This window comes from Macaca mulatta, chromosome 11, assembly GCF_049350105.2.
Source record: "Macaca mulatta isolate MMU2019108-1 chromosome 11, T2T-MMU8v2.0, whole genome shotgun sequence".
In the NCBI taxonomy this organism is placed as follows: Eukaryota; Metazoa; Chordata; class Mammalia; order Primates; family Cercopithecidae; genus Macaca; species Macaca mulatta.
Window position 1 is genome coordinate 2,587,760 of NC_133416.1, and position 24,632 is coordinate 2,612,391.

General features: G+C 41.2%; 1 protein-coding gene across 14 annotated transcripts in view; it reads left to right on the forward strand.

Moving 5' to 3' along the window:
- Positions 1–24,632, forward strand: part of ADIPOR2 (adiponectin receptor 2) — a 102,904-nt gene that overhangs the window by 40,420 nt on the left and 37,852 nt on the right. For 2 of the 14 annotated variants that reach the window (XM_077952725.1, XM_077952716.1), the window contains exon 2: positions 4,199–4,304. The gene's annotated coding sequence lies outside the window, so the exon portion shown is untranslated. 14 annotated transcript variants of the gene reach the window in all.

The window sequence follows — 24,632 nt, forward strand, 5'->3', positions numbered from 1 at the left end:
GCACACAGGAACACTTTAAAAAAAAAAAAAAAAAAAAAAAAAAAGGATATTAGTGGGAGGGACTTTGTAACTGAGGAGGTTTAGGAATTGAAAACTCATATGTGGCCGGGCGCGGTGGCTCAAGCCTGTAATCCCAGCACTTTGGGAGGCCGAGACGGGCGGATCATGAGGTCAGGAGATCGAGACCATCCTGGCTGACACGGTGAAACCCCGTCTCTACTAAAAAATACAAAAAACTAGCCGGGCGAGGTGGCGGGCGCCTGTAGTCCCAGCTACTCGGGAGGCTGAGGCAGGAGAATGGCGTGAACCCGGGATGTGGAGCTTGCAGTGAGCCGAGATCTGGCCACTGCACTCCAGCCTGGGCGGCAGAGCGAGACTCCGTCTCAAAAAAAAAAAAAAAAAAAAAAAGAAAACTCATATGTATTTTCTTTCTTTCCTCATTGTCATTTCCTAGCTACCCAGAGATATTGAAGGACAACTGAGCTCCCCTACTTGTTAAAAATGCATTGGTCAAATTTGTGTAGACTTCCACATCTATGGGCTCAGAACGCTTTCTAGTTACTTGTTCCTTCCTACCAGCTGTTTTCTGTTTGTGTTAGATTTTTTTTTTTTTCCTTCGAGATGAAGTCTCACTCTTGTCCCTTGGGCTGGAGTGCAGTGGTGTGATCTCAGCTCACTGCAACCTCCTCTTCCCGGGTTCAAGCGATTCTCCTGCCTCAGCCTTCCAGGTAGCTGGGATTTTAGGCGCCTGCCACTATGCCCGGCTAATTTTTGTATTTTTAGTAGAGATGGGGTTTCACCATGTTGACCAGGCTGGTCTGGAACTTCTGACCTCAGATCCGCCCGCCCACCTCGGTATCCCAAAGTGCTGGGATTACAGGCGTGAACAACCATGCCTGGCCTCATGCAGATCTTTTAAAAAAAACATCTTAACACGGCCGGGCCCAGTGGCTCACGCCTGTAATCCCAGCACTCAAAGTCTGAGGTGGGCTGATCACTTGAAGTCAGGAGTTCCAGACCACCTTGGCCAATATGGTGAAACCCCATCTCTACTAAAGATACAAAAAATTAGCCGGGCGTGGTGATGCGTGCCTGTAATCCCAGCTACTCCGGAGGCTGAGGCAGGAGAATTGCTTGAACCTGGGAGGCAGAGGTTGCAATGAGCCGAGATGGTGCCATTACACTTTAGGCTGGGCAACAGGGCGAGACTCTGTCTTAAAGAGAAAAAAAAATAAAGAAAGGTCTGCATGATACAATACAGTATTCATAGAATTTTGGCCAGTGAAAATTTTGTGTTAGTAGAATAAAAATGAGCTCTTCTAATTTACAGGTATTGATAGTCTGGTCTTTCCATCTTCCATCTTGACTCTCTTTTACTCTTAAAAATCTTAGAACAAAGTAAAGCCAGTTCCAAATACTTTTCCTAGTTCTACACTTTTTTTTTTTTTTAAACAAGACAGTCATTTGTCTGAGTACAACAGGACAGTTCATTGTTAATACTTTGGTTCTGTGTGCATTAAATCTTTTTTTTTTTTTTTTTTTTTTTGAGACGGAGTCTCGCTCTGTAACCAGGCTGGAGTGCAGTGGCCGGATCTCAGCTCACTGCAAGCTCCGCCTCCTGGGTTTACGCCATTCTCCTGCCTCAGCCTCCCGAGTAGCTGGGACTACAGGCGCCCGGCTAGTTTTTTGTACTTTTTTTTTAGTAGAGACGGGGTTTCACCGTGTTAGCCAGGATGGTCTCGATCTCCTGACCTCGTGATCCGCCCGTCTCGGCCTCCCAAAGTGCTGGAATTACAGGCTTGAGCCACCGCGTCCGGCCAACATTAAATCTTTTTTCCCCCTCTACCCACAGTTTCCCTTTGTAAACTTTGAATGTTTTGTCAGTAGAGCATCATCATAGGTAATGATATTGCACGTCAAGACTGTTGGTCTTCCCCATTCTTCCTGGAATATGCTGGAAGCTATCAGGACTGAGGTTAATTTCTTCATTCCTAGAATTATATTGTAATCAATATTGGAATACTGGCTTTTGTGTATTTTTTTGTGTTATTTAGTTTTTGGAGAAAGGAAATATTTGTAGACTTTCTTGGCTTGTCATAATTTTTTATTGTTAAAGAATATAGTTTAAAATTTATTAAATATTAGGGAGCCTTCTGTTTCATTGGGACTCTAAGGAATGATAGCCATAGGAAGGGATATGTCTTATAAAGCTTTTAAAAAATAATATATTTATTAAAATTCTAAAATTTTATTTATTTATTTATTTATTTATTTATTTATTTATTTATTTTTGAGACAGAGTCTCGCTCTGTTGCCCAGGCTGGAGTGCAGTGGCCGCATCTCAGCTCACTGCAAGCTCCGCCTCCCGGGTCTACGCCATTCTCCTGCCTCAGCCTCCCGAGTAGCTGGGACTACAGGCGCCCGCCACCTCACCTGGCTAGTTTTTTGTATTTTTTAGTAGAGACAGGGTTTCACTGTATTAGCCAGGCTGGTCTCAATCTCCTGACCTTGTGATCCGCCCGTCTCGGCCTCCCAAAGTGCTGGGATTACAGGCTTGAGCCACCGCGCCCGGCGATTTATTTATTTTTTAGAAACAGGATCTTACTGTATTGCCCAGGCTGGTCTCAAACTTCTGGGCTCAAGTGATTCTCCTGCCTTGATCTCCCAAAGTGTTGGGATTACAGGCGTGAGCCAGTGAGCTCAGCCTGTTTTGTTTTGTTTTGTTTTTGTTTTTGGTAACTTCTAATTATTTTCTTATCCTATCCCTAATAGTTGGCATCAGTTAATGAACTAGTTTTGATTCCCCAAAAGCCCCCCCTCTTAATTTCCTGTATTTTGCTTTACGTTCTCTTTTGTTTATTTCTTAGGAGAGAGAAATGTCATTTATATAATCAGTTGTTATTTTGTAATACTGGGCAGTAAGAAAGCAGGGAAAAGCACAAAACTTGGCATATAGTAAATTTTGTTGCTTGAACAAATTAATGAATGAATGAACTTGCAGGATAAGATTGCACCCTATTTAGTGGTACTGTTTAATTATTTCGTGATCCTTAGCCAAGAACGAAGGCATACTGGAAGGGAACACACACAAAAAAGGTGAGGGAAAAGTGTTAATGTATCATTTAAGTGACTGTGTTACAACAATATTACATTGTGTTGTCACTCTTGAACGTGAGATGTGATTCTCATTTACATTTCAAGCTAATTTGGTTAGCTGGGGGAATTCTTAGGCATCTCGAGAGATAATTAGATGTGCCGCCTAGGACCTCACATAATTATAATCTCTATTAGGAGTATTAAAGTTTGTTTATTTATTTATTTATTTTATTTTATTTTATTTTATTTTATTTTATTTTTTTTTTTGTTGAGACAGAGTCTCGCTTTGTCACCCAGGCTGGAGTGCAGTGGCGCGATCTCTGCTCACTGCCAACTCCGCCTCCCGGGTTCACGCCATTCTCCTGCCTCAGCCTCCGAGTAGCTGGGACCACAGGCGCCGCCACCACCACGTCCGGCTAGTTTTTTGTATTTTTAGTAGAGACGGGGTTTCACCGTGTTAGCCAGGATGGTCTCCATCTCCTGACCTTGTGATCCGCCCGCCTCGGCCTCCCAAAGTGCTGGGATTACAGGCGTGAGCCACCGTGCCCGGCCTAAAGTTTTTTTTTTTTTTTAAACGAAAGCTTAGGGGGAAAAGTTGTGATTGATAAGTGTTTTTTTCTCTTAGTGAGTGTTCTCAAGATCTTAGGAGATACATTATTTGAAACAGTAATTTAATCAATACTACTTTAGTAGAAACCAGCCCTCTATATAGTTATAGCTAACATTTTGTTATCTTGGTTTTTAGATGAAATCTTTAGCATCAGTTGGGCTCATTAGCACCTCTATTAAGAGAAGCAAGCACAGAATGGAAGGGAGAGCAAATTATAACTTTTAAAAACTTAACTTCTCCTTAATTAAAAGTTTGGAAGAGAAGCAAATTGAAACTGTGGACTGATTATGTAAAAGTTTGAGTTATCAACTCTCTTATATGTAATGCAGGCTGATTTTAAGTTTCTGGTCTGTAGTGATAACAAGAAAATTATGTTTATTATTAAAAACTTGTTTATACTGCATATATATGAAGGGCATTATACTGTGACAAAGCTAACAATAAAACATACATTTTAATATTTCAGATTCCTTATTTTATTTGTTTGTTTAGAGACAGGGTCTTACTGTTGCCCAGACTGGAGTGCAGTGATGCGATCATGGCTTACTGAAGCCTCGAACTGCTGGGCTCAAGTGATCCTCCTTCCACACTCTTCCAGGTAGCTGGGACTACAGGCATGTGACACTATGCATGGCTAATTTTTAAATGTTTTGTAGAGATGAGATCTTATTATGTTGTCCAGGCTGGTCTCGAACTTTCTCCTGCTTCTGCCTCCCAAAGTTCTGGGAGCCACTGTGCTGGGCCAGATTCCTTTTTTTAAATTGTGGGAAAATACACGTAATAAAAATTCACTATATTAACCATTTTAAAGGGTACAGTTCAGTGGCATTAGGTATATTCACAGTGTTGTACAATCATCACACTACCTAGTTCCAGAACTACTTTATCATCCCAATCAGAAACTATGCACATTATACAATATCTCCTTATTGTTCTCTTCTCCCGGCTCCTGGTAAGTTCTTTTTTTTTTTTTTTTTGAGATGGAGTCTTGCTCTGTCGCCCAGGCTGGAGTGCAGTGGCCTTATCTCAGCTCACTGCAAGCTCCACCTCCCGGGTTTGCACCATTCTCCTGCCTCAGCCTCCCGAGTAGCTGGGACTACAGGCGCCCGCCACCTCGCCCGGCTAGTTTTTTGTATTTTTTAGTAGATTTCACTGGGTTAGCCAGGATGGTCTTGATCTCCTGACCTCGTGATCTGTCCATCTCAGCTTCCCAAATTGCTGAGATTACAGGCTTGAGCCACCACGCCCGGCCTTTGTATATGCCTTTCTAACTTGTATTTATGCACACACTTTTATATAGTTGTAAAACTTAGTTTTATCTAGTTGTAATAATTTTGTTTTATGTTTTAAGATACTGTAAATAATCTTCATGCTGTTTTTGAATGCTCCCTAATATTCAAATGAGAAAATGAATTTACTATGTACTTTTTTTTTTTTGTTTTTTTTTTTTTTTTTTTTTTTTTTTTTGAGACGGAGTCTCGCTCTGTCGCCTAGGCTGGAGTGCAGTGGCGCGATCTCGGCTCACTGCAAGCTCCGCCTCCTGGGTTTACGCCATTCTCCTGCCTCAGCCTCCTGAGTAGCTGGGACTACAGGCGCCCGCCACCACGCCCGGCTAATTTTTTGTATTTTTTTAGTAGAGACGGGGTTTCACCGTGGTCTCGATCTCCTGACCTTGTGATCCACCCGCCTCGGCCTCCCAAAGTGCTGGGATTACAGGCGTGAGCCACCGCGCCCGGCCCAACTATGTACTTTTTAAATTTTTCTGTTACTCATTAATTGCTTCCATTTCCCCCCGCCTTAATACTTTTGTGTGTATAGTTTTTCCCTTTTGTATTGCTTTAGGATAAAATTCAAGGAAAAACAGTAAAGAGTACTGGATCAGTAAAGAGTACTGGCCTTACTGGGATCAAGGCCATTTTAGATAATTCTTGGTATGCAGTAGGGTTTCACAATGGGGAACCTTGTTAGATTTACAGTGGAGGTTTTTGCTGCAGTTTGTTTTGTAGCCTTCCAGGCAAGAGTAGCATCAGTTATCTGTGTAATTTTACTTAGAAAAAACAAACAGCTTTTCACTGGTTCTTTGAAGTGGTAGTAAGCTTCCCTACTGTTGGTTTTGTTCAAAAATCACTGTTTGTTATTTGCATCTTCTTGATTACTTCAGAACTTTATGTAATAGTTTATTGAAGTTCTTAGGTACAGGTAGCTAACATGGGATTGACTTTGTCTTACTATGGTACAATCTAAATACATATTTAATGTTGTTAATTAAGATTATCATTCACAGATGCTCACTTATATAGGTGGAGAAACTGAGGTTTCCCTTGAGACAGCATGCTCCTGGATATAACCCTGAGAGCAGTTAAACTCTTGAGACCTGCATTCTTTATTTTTCTTAATTATCAGTACAATTATTGGATCAGAGTTTCTTCTTCCTTTTTTGTAAGTTATTAAATTCCATTTTTAAAAGATATCTTTTGAATACATACATTTACAGGTTTGGAAAATATATTTCTGGTTAAACCATGTGTTCCTATTTTTGTTTCAGAAAATTCGGTCAGAATTAGTGTCTACACAGTGGGCCTGTTTTCATGTCTCCCAAGCATTATGGCTGAGTGAAAAGCCAGAAGGACCTGATTTTGAACTTTTCTCCCACTTACCAGCCATGAGACTGAGCAGTCTGCACAAACTGTGTGAGCCTTGAATTCTTCAGTTGCAGAAATGAGATGTTGAATCCTTCAGATTGTTAAGAAGAATAAATGAGATAATGGGCACCTGACAGCATATATTTATGTTAAGAATATATAATTATTGCTGTTTGAAATTATAGCCTGTATATGTTATATTTGCAGAGTGCCCAAATACTTGTTCCTCAGTTACAGAGTTTACGTACATCTCAATGTACCTTTTATAGTTGAAGTTGTTTTGTTTTCAGAGAAGACTGAAGTTATTTGTGGGTTTTGTTTGTTTTTTTTTTTTTACAGTATTGTCATATGGAAAGTACATGTTTATTATCAGGGTTTAGGTTTTCTGCTGAGTGTGTTTCAAATTAAGTCATTTCCCTCTAGAATTGGTAGTTTGTTGTCTTCATGTTATTGATAATTGTTTCCAAGTTTACCAGATAGAAAAACCCTTAACGAAATTTTGGAAGAAAAGTACACCAGTGAGTTGTTTGCTAATCTTCCTGTAGTTGTCACACAGACTGACTGTGTATATATTTTTTGGAGACAGAGTCTCACTCTGTCGCCCAGGCGGGAGTGCCGTGGTGTGATCGTGGCTCACTGTGACCTCTGCCTCCTGGGTTTGAGCAATTCTCATGCCCTAGCCTCACACTTGGGTAATTTTTGTATTTTTAGTAGAGGTGGGGTTTCACCATGTTGACCAGGCTGGTCTTGAACTCCTGACCTCAAGTGATCTGCCCACCTTGGCCTCCCAAAGTGATAGGATTACAGGCGCAGCCACCGCGCCTGACCCAGACTGACCCTTTACAGCATCACTCCTGTTCCTTGCATATTCATGCTTCCAATTTAAGGTTTTTGTCAGTTACTTATTACAGTTGCCATGTATCAAGTTCCCTTTTTTTGCTAATTGGTTCTTTTCTCTTCTACATACTAAGGCAGAGGTGGCAATAAATGTCACAACATTACCACTACTTGATTTGATTTTAATGTGTTACTCTCTTGTACTCCTACCTTATTAGTTTTAGTAGTTTATGGCTGGGTGCGGTGGCTCTTGCCTGTAGTCCCAGTGCTTTGGGAGGCTGGGGTGGATGGATCACTTGAGCCCGGGAGTTTGAGACCGGCCTGGGCAACATGAAGAAACCCTGTCTCTAAAAAGGGTTAACCAGACATGGTGGTATGTGCCTGTGGTCCCGGCTACTTGGGAAACTGAGGTGGGAGGATCACTTGAATCTGGGAAATTTTGGCGGCAGTATGAGCTGTGATTGCACTACTATACTCCAGCCTGGGTGACAGAGTGAGATCTTGTCTCAAAAAAATGTTTTAGTAGTTTCTGTGTTTTGTTTGTAAATTTAACTCCATATTGAGCCAGAAAAGCACAAGCCCTGTAATTTCTCATTTTAGAGAAAATCATTCATTTTTTTCCTTCCCCAAGGAGTTTCTCCTTCCTGTTTTTTTCTTTAAAGAGAGTTTGGCAGAATTCCAGAGCCTAAACTAATAAAATAAAGGTAATAAACGTATTCTTCAGCCGGCAGAGACCGTCTTATCTTGAATTGCTAGTGGTTTATGCTGGTCCCCCCTTCACCTTCTTTCACTTGTTGGAGGTGGATGAACTTTTCCACTCAGAACTATCTTGTCAGTCTCACACGTGTTTATTAAAGGAGTGAGTATGCTTAAGAGACAGATTTTTTGTGTTGGATGAAGAAACCATTTTGGATATTTCTCTCTATTGTGACTGGGACTGAATTTTTAGATTGATTTATATTTCCTTTGAAGAACAAAGGAATATTTTTCTCGAAAATGGGAGTTAACAGGAGCATTAATTAGTAACAACAAAAAATCTGTTAAATGTATTTGGGGAGATTATTTTCAAAGAATAACATTTCTTGTGTGAGTCATTATATTCAGCAAAATTTCTTTTTTTATAATTATGCTGCCATGAAATTTTTTGGGAAAATAACTTTAAGTAAAAAACTTCAAAAAATTTTATTTTAGAGGGACAGTAGTGCAGTTGGAAGAGGAATTTTAAGTCAAAGAACAGTAAAACATGAATTCTTTCAGAAGACAGTTAAAAATTTACTGTGCATCAGAAACATTACTTAGCTCTGAACATAAAAAATGATTAAGGTATTGCTCTTTGCCTTTATGTCTTTGCGTGTAGTCTAATGGGAGACACAAGTAAATAAGAAACAATGGATCAAGGTGTCATTATAGTAGTAGTTACACAGGTAGGTGCATATGCTTCTAGTCTAGCCATTGGGATGCTGTGTTAATTGTAGCTCTGTGGCGAAGCCTCGAGATTTCCCTCTCTCAAAGTAAAATTATTGCCTTAGGGCAGGGTTAGCAAACTATAGCTAGCCCCTGGGTATCTACCTGTTTTTGTATGGCTCATGAGCAAAGATTGGTGTTTACATTTAAAAATAGTTTAAGCGAAATAATGTTTTGTGATAGGTGAATGAAAATTAAATGAAATGGAATCTCAGTGTTAATATAAGTTTTATTGGAACACAGCCACATTCATTCATTTACATACTGTCTGACCACTTTTGTGTTGCACTGAGTTGAGTTGTTTGTAGGAGAGACCTTTTGTGGCTCACGAAACCTAAAATATTTATAATCTGGCCTTTTATAGAAAAAGTTTGTTGAACCTTCTTTAGAGTGTTATGAACACTTACTTTTTATTACCTCAATCACAAGCAGCTTCCTTAAATTCCTTATTAATATGTTTAAAATTTAAATTAGCCGGGTGCAGTGGCTCACGCCTGTAATCCCAGCACTCTGGGAGGCCGAGGTGGGTGGATCACCTGTGGTCAGGAGTTCGAGACCAGCCTGGCCAACATGGTGAAACCCCGTCTCTACTAAAAATACAAAAAACTAACATGGACTTGGTGGCACATACCTGTAATCCTAGCTACTCAGGAGGCTGAGGCAGGAGATGCTTGAACCTGGGAGGCAGAGGTTGCAGTGAACTGAGATCGCGTTGTTGTACTCCAGCCTGGGCGACAAGAGCGAGGCTCCCATCTCAAAAAAAAAAAAAAAGTTACATTTTAAGTGGCTGTGTAAAGGATTATGATGATGCCTACCTTGAATGGTAAACTTTGAGATGTAACTTTTCAGTTATTTCTGCAGAAAAATGCTAAAGTGATGTGCTATTCTATTGAAAGCCAAGTGTTGATTTGCTAGGCCTGCCATAAAGTACTACAGACTGGGTGGCTTGAATGACAGAAATGTATTTTCTCACAGTTCTGGAGGCTAGAGTTTCAAGATCAACATGTCAGTAGGTTTGGTTTTTCCTATCACCCCTCTCCTTGGCTTGCAATTGTTGCCTTCTCTCTGTCTTCACAGGGCCTTTCCTCTGGGCATGTATTCCTCTCTGGTGTCTCTTCTTACAATGACATCAGTCATAGTGGATTAGGTCCCCCACCCTCGTAACTTCATTTAACCTTGATTACCTCTCTAAAGGCTCTGTTTCCAAATACAGTCACGTTGTAAAGTAGTAGGGGTTAGGACTTAACATATGAATTTTGAGAGGCTACAGTCAGTGCACAGCACCAAGGAATTTCTGACAGAAACTTCATTTGTTTATGCATTAAGCAGATCTTGAGGGTGTGTACTGTGTGACAGATCCTGTTTTACATATGGATGTGTGTGTACTATGTGACAGATCCTGTTTTAGATACGTATGATGAACAAGACAAACAGGATTTGACACTTAAGAGGCTGGTGGTTTAGTTGAGAAAGACAGATAATTAAAAGGAAAATAAATAATTTGAGAGGGTGATAAGGACTATGTAGGAAATTAAACAGTGTAAAGTGTTAGAATGACTAGTGTGAAGGGTGGTCAGTTAAGGGCTTCCTGAAAAGGTGACCTTTTACCTGGGAGCTGAAATGGTAAGGGATAGCTGGCTAGTTAAGTTCCCAGGCATGTTTCTAGGGCCTGATGTTGATCGATTGGTATGGAAAAGGATTACAAGAATAGTGAGTCAATTCGAGAGCTTTATAAGTTGAGGTTGGAGAGCTTGGTGGGGCAAAATCATTAAGGGCCTTGTGGGAATTATGGTAAAGATTTGGATTCCTTTTGCACAAGGAATAAAATCTGGAGGGATTTTAGCAGGGGAGTGACATAATTTTTCTGTTTGAAAGAGCACTTTGGCCGCAAAATAAAGAGAAGAAGCTGCAGGTGTGAGAGTAGAAGATAGGGAGGCCTGTTTGGGATTATCAAAGTATTGTAGGTCAGAGATCTTGGTGGTTTAGCTAAGATAGTGTCAGGGAAGAGGAAAAGAAAGGGAAATAACTTGAGAGAGATTTTGGGAGATAAGATCCATGTATTATTTACTAATGGATTAAGTATGGGGACTTAGGAAGAGGGAAGAATATCTTTGACAATAATGTTGTGTAATACTGTCCACTGTAGCAAGTGAACCTATAATGTTAGTAAATCAGATAGATGATTGCTGCAGCAGCAAGTTATAGAATATAATTTGGACAGGAAAAAAGCCTTCAATCATTAAATAGGAAAACAGAAGGCAGGTAAACAATGTTATGGTTTAATTATGTTCAACTTACAGGCTTAAAACTACTAGAAAACCAATGGGGAATTCATAGTTTGCCATAGAAAATGCCTTTGGGACAGATAACCTGTTTGGAATGAAAAAGCCCTGGAGAGTATTACAAAATAACAAATGTCAGGTTTGATGGAATGACTGACTATGCATGCAATTAAGTGATTTTCTTTAGTGCTAGAGTTCTTTTTTCCTAGGTAAATCATTTTAAAAAATGGACCAGACTTTGTGAAAGTAGATATGTTACGTAAAATAGTGTTAGCTAAAGATGAATGGAATAGGTTAAGAGTGTCTTCTTGAAAATTTGAACTATCTCTTTCAAAAAGAATTTTATTACCTCTTGGCTGGACTTGACTGAAAAGTTAAAAAAAAAAAAAAAAAAAGAAAATCTTCCGATTGTTGAACTCCCAGTAAGGAGTCAGAGAATTGTGAGAGCCAGGGTCTGTTTTTTGTCGCTTTTTCTCTCTCTGTTTTTTAAAGACAGCATCTTGCTCTCCGCCTGGCTGAAGTGCAGTGGTGCGGTCACAGCTCCCTGCAGCTTTGAACTCTCAAGCTTAAGCGATCCTCCCACCTCAGTGTCCTGAGTAGTTGGGACTGCGGTTGCACACCACCATGCCTGGCTTATTTTTGTATTTTTTTTTTTTTTTTTTTTTGAGACGGAGTCTGGCTCTGTTGCCCAGGCTGGAGTGCAGTGGCGCGATCTCAGCTCACTGCAAGCTCCGCCTCCCGGGTTTACGCCATTCTCTTGCCTCAGCCTCCCGAGTAGCTGAGACTACAGGCGCCCGCCACGTCGCCCGGCTAGTTTTTTGTATTTTTTTTAGTAGAGACGGGGTTTCACCGTGTTAGCCAGGATGGTCTCGATCTCCTGACCTCGTGATCCGCCCGTCTCGGCCTCCCAAAGTGCTGGGATTACAGGCTTGAGCCACCGCGCCCGGCCTCATTTTTGTATTTTTTGTAGAGATGGGGTCTTGCCATGTTGCCCAGGCTGGTCTTGAACTCCTGGGCTCAAGCCATCTGCCCACCTAGGCTTCCCAAAGTGCTGGGATTACAGGCGTGAGCCACTGTGCCTGGCTGCCACTTTTTTCTGTGTTTAGAAATCTACCTCTGAGCTTTATTCCCCATCCATAAGGCAGGTAACCACTAGATGGCTAATTTTGAAAGGGCGAGAGCATTCAGATATATAAGTTCTGAGTAGAATACAGTCATCCCTTAGTATCCATGGGGGATTAGTTCCAGGACCTCCCATGGATACCAAAATCTGTGGATGCTCAAGTTCCTGATAGAGAATGGCATAGTGTTTGCATATAACCTATGCATATCTTCCTGTATATTGTAAATCATGTCTAGATTACTTGTAGTACCTAATACAATGTAAATGCTCTGTAAATAGTTATTATACTGTATTGTTTAGGAAAAAGAGTCTACATGTTCAGAATAGACGTAATTTTAAAAATCTGGATAGTTTCCATCTGTGGTTGGTTGAATCCACAGGTGCAGAACCCATGGATACAGAGGGCTGACTGAATAGAAAAGCAAGGCAAGTGTGATAGCAGCCTTCTTTACTTCAGGATTCAGGATTTACTTCTTTACTTCAGGATCAAATGTTTTTACTTTTCGATTTTGTTGTTTTGTTTGTGAAGACTTGGGAATTGCTGGGTTTAGTTATACTACTCTCTTATTAAGGGAGAATATAGCAATCCTCCTAGAGAGATTTGCAAACTACAGCGCTTGGGGAAACTTGTATAAGAAATTTTATGAGTCTTGAGGGCCGGGTGTGGTTGCTCACACCCGTAATCCCAGCACTTTGAGAGGCCAAGGCCAGAGGATCTCTTGAGGTCAGGGGTTTGAGACCAGCTTGGCCAGCATGGTGAAACCCCATCTCTACCAAAAAAAGAAAAAAAAGAAAAATCCGGGCGTGGTGGTGAGCACTTGTAATCCCAGCTACCCAGGAGGCTGAGGCATGAGAATCCGTTGAACCCAGGAGACAGAGGTTACAGTGAGCCAAGATTGTGCCACTGCCCTCCAGCTTGGGCAACAGAGCAAGACTCTGTCTAAAAAAAAAAAAAAAAAAAAAGAAATTCTATGAGTCTAAATTACATCAAGTAGCTTTGGAGGCAATAGTTTAAATTCTCTAAAATACTGGGCACATTAGCTCATGCCTGTAAGCACTTTGGGAGGCTGAGATGGGAGGATCGCTTGAGGCCAGTAGTTCAAAACCAGCCTGGGCAACAGAGTGAGACTCCAGCGCTACAAGAAATTAAAAACTAGCTGGTTGTGGTGGCACACACCTGTAGTCTTAGCTTTTCTGAATGGAGGCTGAGGTGGGAGGATTGCTTGGGCCCAGAAATTCAAGGTTACAGTGAACTGTGATTGTGCTGCTGCACTCCAGAGCGAGACCCTATTTCTAAAAATATTAAATTAAAAAAACCTGTACAACTCAAATTTCCAGGTACTGTTATTAATATGAGTTATCTTGAACTGTTGAAAAATTAATCATTTATTGTTGATTTCTATCTGCATATTAAAGATCTGACTTGATCTCCTGACCTCGTAATCCACCTGCCTCGGCCTCCCAAAGTGCTGGGATTGCAGGTGTGAGCCACCACGCCCGGCCTTTTTGTTTTATTTTTTTTTCTCAAGACAGAGTCTTTGGCTCTGTCACCCCGGCTGGAGTGAGTGCAGTGGCATGACCTTGACTCACTGCAACGTTTGCCTCCCGGATTCAAGTAATTCTCCTACCTCAGCCCCTTGAGTAGTTGGGACTATAGGCATGCACCGCCACGCCCGGCTAATTTTTGTATTTTTTTGTAGAGATGGGGTTTCACCATGTTGACCAGGCTGATCTTGAACTCCTAACCTCAAGTGATCCACCTGCCTTGGCCTCCCAAAGTGCTGGGATTACAGGTGTGAGCCACCGTACCTGACCTACTTGAAAATTCTTAAATGGTTGCCTTATACTTTCTGGTAATAAAAGCACTATTTTAATGTTCAGAACTATTTTCATTGTTTGCTAACCTTAGAATTAAAAAATCCTTTTATATTTATCTTTGGATAGATATGAGGAGACCTCAGAAAGTTTGTGGAAAAATGGAATTAAAAGATAAAAATACAAAATATAAACTTTATTCTCAATATAAGCTCTATCGAGTTCAAGAAACTTTTGTAGGCAGTAATGTTAGCCATTTAGTCCACTCCTAAAGAAGTAAGGGTCCTGGGAATTTAACCATATCAATATGTGCAGTCTTTTTTTTACATTATTAACTAAAGAAAAATGGGTGCCCTTTAAATTTTTTTTAAGATTAGGAAAAGGAAGTCGGAAGGAGCCAGTCAGCACTGTTTGGTGGATGCCTAGTGATTTTCCATTGAAACCCTAGCAAAATTGCCCATTTGAGAGGAATGAGCAGGAACCTTGTTGTGGTGAAAGTCAACAAGATTCCTTGAGCATTCCAAAAAACTTCTGTCATGACCTTTGCTCTTGACGGGTTTGCTTTTGCTCTGACTGGATCACTTTCATCTCTTGGTACCCATTGCTTTGTTTTTTTGTCTTCAGGATCACACTGGTAAAGTCATGTCTCCTGTGTTAAACGTTTTAAAAGAAATTCCACATGCTGTTGATGCCACTTATTTAAAATGTGCATTGAAAGCACTGCTTTTGTCTGTGGCCGATCTGAGCACAATGGTTTTAGTACCCATCAAGTAGAAAGTTTGTTCAACTTAAATTTTTTTGTTAGATTTGTGTAAGCTGAATGAATTTATATGTCTATGGTATTGGCTGTTTTTTGTGCTGTTAATCATGCGATCTCTACATTTAGGTTACAAACGGGATGAATTTTTTCCTAAAAAATTTATGTTGATAGTCTGCTGCTGCAGGCTTCATCTTCAATATCATCTTGTCCCTTCTTACAGTGAATTGTCTATTTATAAACTGCTGATTTCTTAGGGGCATTGTTTCTATAAACTTTTCGTAAAGCACCAGTGATTTTACCATTCTTCCAGTCAAACTTCACCATACATTTGATGTTTGTTCTTGCTTCAGTTTTAGCGGAATTCATGTTGCTATGTTAGTGTGCTTTTCAAACCAATGTCTTATCTTTCTTAGTGCCTCAAACTACATCTCGTTCAGATGTGTTATAACAAGTTAGTACCAGCTTATTTTGGTGCAATTTGTTTTGAAATTCATGCATAGTTTTTTCATAAAACATATGTTACATGAACTTTTTGAAGATCCCTTGTACCTGCAGTCCAAAATTCAAAAGTTACTAAAGAATGTAAAATAAAAATAATTCTTCCTCTGCTTGTTTTCACTTACCCAGTTTCCTTCCTCGTCTTCCCGATGGATTAAAAAAAAAAAAAAAGACATGATCCAAAAAACGTGATCTACTTTAGGTCTAAGGACATGTATAGGTTGAAAGTGAAAGGATTGAAAGTTATCACATGCAAATAGTAACTGAAAGAGTGCTAGGACAGTTTGCTAATATCAGACAAAATAGATTTTTAGTTAAACACTCTTACAAACTCTTATAAGAGGCTGGGTGTGGTGGCTCATGCCTGTAATCCCAGCACTTTGGGAGGCTGAAGCGTGTGGATCACTTGAGGTAAAACTTCATCTTTACTAAAAATGCAAAAATTAGCCAGGCATGGTGGTGTGTACCTGTAATCCAGCTACTCGGGAGGCTGAGGCAGGAGAATCGCTTGAACCCGGGAGATGGAGGTTGCAGTGAGCTGAGATCGAACCATTGTACTCCAGCCTGGGTGACAGAGCAAGACTGCCTCAAAAACAAAAAACAAAAACCAAAGAAAACCCTCTTACAAGAGACAAGGAAGAGCATTAAATAGAAGAGTCGATACACCAAGAAGACACAACAGTTATAAACATGTATACACTGAACATCAGAGCTCCACATAACCTGAAGCAAATACTGACCTCATTCATTGAAAGGAGCAACAGACAGATCTAAAATAATAATTGGAGACTTTCATATGCCACTTTCAATCATGAATAGAACAACTAGACAGAAGATCTAGTCTAATTAGAAGTAGAGGACTTAGGCCGAGTGTGGTGGCTCACACCTATAATCCTAACATTTGACAAGACTGAGGTGGGAGGATTGTTGGAGCCCAGGAGTTTGAGACCAGCCTGGACGAATAGTGAGACCTTGTCTCTACTAAAAATTAAAAAATTAGCTGGGCATGTTGTTGCACTCCTGTTGTCCCAGCTACTTGGAAGGCTGAGACGGAAGGATTGCTTGAACCCAGGAGTTTGAGGTTGCAATGAACTGTGTTTGTGTCCTTGCACTTCAGTCTGGGCAACAGAGTAAGACCTTGTCTCCCCCACTAACTCCACCCCCCACCAAACAAAAACAAAAACAAAAACAAAACAAAGAAATAGAAGACTTTAACACTGCTAGAAACGTTTGGGCCTAACAGACATGTATACCACACTCCACTCCGTAGCTATTTTTCTCAAGTGCACATAGAACATTCTTCAGGATAGACCATATACTATGCCATAAAATTAGTCTTAATAAATTTAAAAAGATTGAAATTATACAAAGTGTCTTTTCTAATCACAATGGAATGAAAGTGGAAATATGAGAACGAGACCTGGAAAATTCACAAATATGTGGAAATTAACACACTTAACCATTGGGTCAAAAATCACAAGGTGAATTAGATAATATCAAGACAAAAACACAGCATACCAAAACTTCATACAATGGGTTTTTCAAAATCAGTTTTTCAAAATCAGTTAACACAAAAGGTAAACATTTGTATAATTACAGGTACTCTTTCTTTTTTGTTGGGGAGTGGTGGGTGGTATGTGGATTTGAATTACTGTTTGAGGTCACTTGCTTTCAGGCTTTTGCATTTCTTTTAAGGGGGATCTTCCAGGAACAAAATGTTGTTTTATTGCTTTTTAAAATCTGAGAAGGTCTGTTTTGCCTTCAGTTTTGAAATGTAGTTTTGCTAGATATAAGATTGGTTGACACGTTTTTTTTTCCTTTTATTTGAACACTTTGATTATGTTATCTCATTGTTTTCTGTCTGCCATTGTTTCTGCTTAGAAGTTAGCTGCTAATCTTACTGGGTTCAATTTTAAAATAATAAGTCATTTGGTTCTTGCTGCTTTTAAGATTTTCTCCTTGACTTTGACTTTCAACATTTTTACTGTGAGGTATCTGTCTGGATGTCCTTGCCTTCCTCTTAGTTAAAATATATTGAGTTTCCTGGATGTGTGGTATATTGCTTTCAATACATTTCAATACATTTGTGAAGTTTTCAGCCATTATTTCTTTGAATGTTTTTTTTCCCCCTCTACTGCTTTTTCTCCTCTCCTTTTGGTACTCCCATAATGAGTACCAAACTGCCTAGTGGTATCCCAAATGGCTCTAAGATTTTCCAGTTTCCTGTTGAGCCCCCCCTTTATTTTTAAATTTCCATTATTGTAATTTTCAGCTTCATAAGTTTCATTTGGTTCTTTTTTGTAATTTATGTCTCTCCATTGATCTCTATCTGAGGTGATGTTGTCATTATGCTTTCCTTCACTTTTATTTTTTATTTATTTATTTTTAGTTAGAGACGGAGTCTCGCTGTATCGCCCAGGCTGGAGTGCAGTGGCACGATCTCGCTCACTGCAAGCTCTGCCTCCCGGGTTCATGCCATTCTCCTGCCTCAGCCTCCTGAGTATCTGGGACTACAGGCTTCCACCACCATGCCTGCCTAGTTTTTGTATTTTTAGTAGAGACGGTGTGTCACCCTGTTAGCCAGGATGGTCTCGATCTTCTGACTCGTGATCCACCCGCCTTGGCCTCCCAAAGTGCTGGGATTACAGGCGTGAGCCACCGCCTTCAGTTCTTTAATCATGGTTTCCTTTAGTTCCCTGAACACATTTATAATGGTTAAAGTCTTTTCTGTTAAATTTGACATCTTGTTTCTCATCATTTTTTATTGCCTGCTTTCCCCTCCCTTAGCGTATGGACTATAGTTTTCTTTTTTTTTTTTTTTTTGAGACGGAGTCTCGCTCTGTCACCCAGGCTGGAGTGCAGTGGCCGGATCTCAGCTCACTGCAAGCTCCTCCTCTCGGGTTCACGCCATTCTCCTGCCTCAGCCTCCCGAGTAGCTGGGACTACAGGCACCCGCCACTTCGCCCGGCTAGTTTTTTGTATTTTTTAGTAGAGACGGGGTTTCACCGTATTAGCCAGGATGGTCTTGATCTTCTGACCTCATGATCCGCCCGTCTCGGCCTCCCAAAGTGCTGGGATTACAGGCTTGAGCCACCGCGCCCGGCCTGGACTATACTTTTCTATTTACATGCCTCATAATTTTTTGTTGGAAACTGAACATGTTAGATAATACATTGTAACAGTTCTGGGCTCTGGTTCCTTTTCCTCCAGGGCTTGTTACTGTTATTTGCTCCGTATTTGTTTAGGGACTGACTGGATTCATTTAGTGCAGTTGGTTTCCCTCCTTAGTGTTCAGCCTCTGCCACTGTCCTCTGGAAGGCGTAATTACGGATATGCCCTCAGTTAGGATGGGTTGATAGTGCTTTTGGTAGGGCTCTCTTCTTTTCTTTCCTGGAACACACCCAGTTGTTAAACTCCACTAATTGCTGGCTGATTGCTCCAATCAGTCAGTTGACTGATTTCAACCAATTCCCTGGGGTAAAATGGTCTATAGAATAATCCAAATTCTGACTCATTTGAAGGAGTAGTTTCTGAGGTCAGTGTTTAATTTTTGGTCTGATTGTACCAGATACCATATTCCCTGGTTCACTTCTGCAAACTAACCTACAGTTTAGCCTGTATCTTGATTGTGTAATTGCATGTATCTTGATTATCTTCCCAATTGCCTTTCAACCTCTGCTGTTCTTTAGAGCACCTTTAGGCCTTGACCTCATGCTGTATTGCAAATGAAGTCAGAGTCTTTGGGAAAAGATTAGGTGCTGTTTTTTTGTTTTTGTTTTGCTTTTTAATCTACTTCTCACCCCAGGCAAACAGTCTGAGCTTGGACTTTAGAGGTGTGGGAGTGGGAACAATGACAAGTTTCTCTCTGAGTGACATGCCACTCTAGAAGATGAGTGCTCAGTGGGAGGTAGGCAGTAGCCTGGGGTCCTCCTGTTGTGGAACCACCACTTCAACAGCAGGGTCCAGAAGGATTGGGGTTTCATTATTTTCAGTGTGCCCAGCCCTAGGTAGAGCCTTCATTCCACAAGTGGGGGTTTGGCAGAAGGGTGCCTCCACTTCTAAACTGTGTTCATGGGGACTTAGCCTTCAGCAGTAGGTAGCTGGGGAAGGATGGGAGGTGCTGATGTCTCGTATCCCGTTGTCTGGGTGTTGGGGGCAGAGGGAGTCCTGTGTTCTTGCCTCAGTAGAGTGGAGTCTTCTGTTCTGAGCTGGGGGAGAGTGGGAAGGAAAAAAGAGGTTCAGATACCACAGGCTGTTCCCTTTCTTCTTCTTTTTTTTTTTTTTTTTGAGACGGAGTCTCGCTCTGTCACCCAGGCTGGAGTGCAGTGGCCGGATCTCAGCTCACTGCAAGCTCCGCCTCCCGGGTTCACGCCATTCTCCTGCCTCAGCCTCCCGAGTAGCTGGGACTACAGGCGCCTGCCACCTCGCCCGGCTAAGTTTTTGTATTTTTAGTAGAGACGGGGTTTCACTGTGTTACCCAGGATGGTCTCGATCTCCTGACCTCGTGATCCGCCCGTCTCGGCCTCCCAAAGTGCTGGGATTACAGGCTTGAGCCACCGCGCCCGGCCGGCTGTTCCCTTTCTTACTGAATTTTCTATATGTTCCTGAATAGATGTTTCTTCATTTGCTATTTGCCTTTTGGACCATTTCCGGAGGTTTTTGATGGTTTTTAAAAATAGTTTTTACAAGTTTCTCTTGGGAACAAGCCAGTGGAACCCTTTACACTGTCATTCATGCCAGAATTCACTCTCCTTGTTGTTACCATTCTTAAATTTTAGTCATTCTGATTAGGTTTGTAGTAACATTGCATTGTGTTTTTAATTTGCATTTTGTCTGTTGCCAAGGCTGGAGTGCGGTGGCATGATCAGAGCTCCCTGCAGCCTCAGAACTCCTGGGCTCAAGTAATCCTCCCACCTCAGCCTCCTGAGGAACTAGAACTGTAGGCGTGTGCCACAGTCCCCCACCTGGCTAATTGTTTTAGTTTTTCTTTTTCAAGAGATGGGGTCTTGCTGTGTTGCCCATGCTGGTCTCGAACTCCTGGCCTCAAGCTGTCCTCCCACAGTGCTCGGATTATACATGTGAGCCACCATGCCCAACCTATGTTGAACATCTTTCCATATGATGATTTGCCATTGGTATATCTGTCCTCTTTGGTGAAATGTTTGCTCATGTTATTTTCCATTTTATGGTTGGATTTTTTTGTGTGTGTGCTGTTTAGTTTGGAGAGTTCTTTATATAGTTTACCAGGATTATTATTTTTTTTTTTTTTTGAGATGGAGTCTCGCTCTGTCGCCAGGTTGAGTGCAGTGGTGTGATCTTAGCTCACTGCAATCTCTGCCTCTCGGGTTCAAGCGATTTTCCTGCCTCAGCCTCCCCAGTACCAGGATTACAGGCATGTGCCACTGCACCCAGCTAATTTTTGTATTTTTAGGAGAGACGGGGTTTCACTGTGTTGGCCAGGATGGTCTCGATCTCTTGACCTCATGATCCACCCACCTCGGCCTCCCAAAGTGTTGGGATTACAGGTGTGAGCCACCGCGCCTGGCCTTTAACAGGATCTTTCACAGAAAAGTTTGTTTTGATGAAACCCAGTTTATCAGTTTTTCCTGCTAGAGATTGTGCTTTTGATTTTAAGTCTCAGAACTCTACCTAGCTCTAGATTTTCCCCTGCGTTTTTAATAAAAGTTAAAACATTAAAAAATAAAAGTATGGTTTTGCATTTTACTTTTTTTTTTTGAAATGGAGTCTCACTCTGTCACCCAGGCTGGAGTGCAGTGGCGCCATCTCCGCTCACTGCAAGCTCCGCCTCCCGGGTTCACGCCATTCTCCTGCCTCAGCCTCCCAAGTAGCTGGGATTACAGGCACCCGCCACCGCGCCCGGCTAATTTTTTGTATTTTTAGTAGAGACGGGGTTTCACCGTGTTAGCCAGGATGGTCTCGATCTCCTGACCTCGTGATCCGCCTGCCTCGGCCTCCCAAAGTGCCGGGATTACAGGTGTGAGCCACTGCGCCCGGCCTGAGTTTTACATTTAAGTCTATAATCCATTTTGAGTTAATTTTTGTATGAAGTGTGACCTAAATTTGTAGATTGAAGTTTTTTGCCTATGAGTGTTTAATTATTTCAGCACCATTTATTGAAAAGGTTATCCTTCTATTAATTTTTTTTTTTTTTTTTTTGAGACGGAGTCTCGCGCTGTCACCCAGGCTGGAGTGCAGTGGCCGGATCTCAGCTCACTGCAAGCTCCGCCTCCCGGGTTCACGCCATTCTCCTGCCTCAGCCTCCCGAGTAGCTGGGACTACAGGCATCCGCCACCTCGCCCGGCTAGTTTTTTGTATTTTTTTTTTTTTAGTAGAGACGGGGTTTCACCATGTTAACCAGGATGGTCTCGATCTCCTGACCTTGTGATCCGCCCGTCTCGGCCTCCCAAAGTGCTGGGATTACAGGCTTGAGCCACCGCGCCCGGCCTATCCTTCTATTATTGAATTGCTTTGGATATTTGTAAATGTGTTTAGGGGAAAACTCTCCTCAAACTGTGTTTTTTCTCTACTGTCATACCACAGCAATAATCAACACAGAAGAAGACTTATGTGATCACATGCATGGGTTTGTTTTCCCCACACACCAAGCAGCAGACACCAGCTTGAGTGTCCTCTAATTCAGTTCGACACTGTCTCCGTGTCATTGATGTCAGATCCCACAGGTTGAGGGCTCCGTACCCAAGACTGCTGCCCCAAGACACCCACCAGTCATAAGTCGGGGCATCCAGAACTTCTAACCAACCAACTTCAAGTTGGGGTGCCCATGATCCCCTCTTTGGCTTCATTAATTTGCTGGACTGGCACACAGAACTCAGGGAAACACTTATTTACGTTTACCGGTTTATTATAAAGAATATTGCAGGCTGGGCGGGGTGGCTCATGCCTGTAATCCCAGCACTTTGGGAGGCCGAGGTGGGCGGATCACGAGGTCAGGAGATCGAGACCATCCTGGCCAACACAGTGAAACCCCGTCTCTACTAAAAATACAAAAATTAGCTGGGCGTGGTGGCAGGCGCCTGTAGTCCCAGCTACTTGGGAGGCTGAGGCAGGAGAATGGCGTGAACCCGGGAGGTGGAGCTTGCAGTGAGCCGAGATCGCTCCACTGCACTCCAGTCTGGGGGACAGAGCGAGACTCCGTCTCAAAAAAAAAAAAAAAAAGAATATTGCAAAGGTCACAGATGAAGGGACGTGCAGGGCTACGTATGGGGGAAGGGGCGTGGAACTTTCGTTTCCTCCCTGGATGCTCCACCCACCAGGAACCTCTGTGTGTTCAGCTGTCTTGAAGTTCACTGAACCCTGTCCTCTTGGATTTTTATGGAAGCTTCATGACATCAGCATCCCTACCCCAAGAGCATAGGATGGGATCCTACATGAGAGAGTTTTAAGATCTGCAATCAAAAAGGCAGGGGAACATTAAGCGTGGAAGGAGGGCAGGAGAAAGTCAGAGGCCTGCCTCTGAGGCCTAACACTTCCAACGTTATAATGAAAGACTGGAATAAAGGCTATGGGAGTTAAAGCCAGGAACCATGGATAAAGATCAATAAATATCATAGCACCACAATAAAATAACAGGCATACTTGTGTGGGTCATTTCTGGGTTCTCTGTTCTGTGACTCTATTTGTGTATTCTTTTGCCCATACCAGCACAGTCTTGACTAGCTATGTAGTTGGGCTTCAGTGAGGGCTTCTTTTTTGATTGTTTTAGCTATTTTGGAGCTTTGCCTTCATGTAAGTTTTATGAGTTTTTATCTACAAAAATCCTTGGTGGGATCTTGATAGGAATTGTATTAACCTATAGAACAATTTGGAGAGAATTGACATCTTTACTGCGTCAGTATATTGCTGAGAACATAGTATAATATATCGCTATTTGTTTAGGGTTTTTGTTGTTGTTTTTTGAGAAGTGGGGTCTCATGCTATTAGTTCACTGCAGCCTCGAACTCCTGGACTCAAGCAATTCTCTCACCACATTCTCTTGAGTACCTAGACTACACAGGTGCATACCACCAAACTCAGCTAACCTAAAAATTTTTTTTTTTAGTGACATGGTCTTGTTGCCCAGGCTGGTCTCAAACTTCTGGTCTTGAAGTGATCCTCTTGCCTCAGTCTCTTGTATTTGTTTAGATTTCTGATTTCTTCCATCAGCATTTTGGAATTTTTAGCATATAGAGCCTATACATATTTTGCTAAGTGTATACTTAAAGTATTTAATTTTCTATGGAGCAGTTGTAAATGGTATTGTTTAAAATTTCAGTTTCTACATGTTTAATATATAGAAAAGTAAATGATGGCTGGGCACAGTGGCTCATACCTTTAATCCCAGCACTTTGGGAGGCCAACGTGAGAGGATCATTTGAGTTCAGGAGTTCAAGACCAGCCTGGGCAACATAGCGAGACTCCATCACTACAAAAAATTGAAAAAAAAAAAAAAAAAAAAAAAAAGGCCAGGTATGGTGGCATGCACCTGTAATCCTAGGTACTTGGGAGGTGGAGGGCAGGAGGATTCCTTGAGCCCAGGAGTTCAAAGTTACAGTGAGATATGATTGCACCATTGCACTCCAGCCTGGGCAACAGAGTGAGACCCTGTGTCTCCAGAAAAAAAAGAAAAGTGATTGATATTTGAGTGTTGATGTTGAATTCTTGCTGAACTTATTATTTCTAGAATTTTTTTTTTGTAGATCCTCAATAACATTTTAAGATTTGTTTTGAAGTGTTTTATCTTTTTTCTATTGTGATATATTCTTCTTTCATAATGACCAAATATTGTGGGGTTTTAGGATCAAGGCTGTTGAAATCCATATGTCAATTTTATGCCCAATCACAGTGATGATTTTTCTTATTTATAAATTTTTCTTTAGTTGATTTCTCCTGGGCTTTATAGATAAAAGAGTCATGTAATCTGCAAATAGTTACAGTTTACCTTTTTTTTTTCTTCCAATTTTTATACTCATTTTTTCCCCTCATTTAATTATCTAAGACTTCCAAGATAGAGTTAAATAATGCTGGTAATACCATCTTTTGACTTTAGACTCTTAGGCTTGTTTGCTTTTTTTTTTTTTTTTCCTCCTCAAGGCATTGCATGCTAGTAGGAATTCTTTTTATTTCAGTAGGTAGAATGCAAATAAAGTAAAAACATATAGTAAATTTCAGTTCTCTAGTGTGTTCTAGTATTGGGGTATTCTGTTTTGTTAAATTTATGGGAACCCGAAGGTTGACATACTTTTACTTCAACAGTTCTATTGTTGAAAGTCAGTATCATAGGCCTTCCTGCTTTCTGTAGAGTGGCGAATATTTGATTTCCTTGTAGATTTTGCGGCACTTTATTTTCTTCATTCTTATTTTATCATACTTGTGAATTTAGAAAACATTATTGATAGGAATGTCTGTTGATCTCAGGAGTTTACTGGAGAGTTGATTTTCTTCTTTTTATTTTAAGGAGGATCCTTAAAAATTATTGGGGAAATCT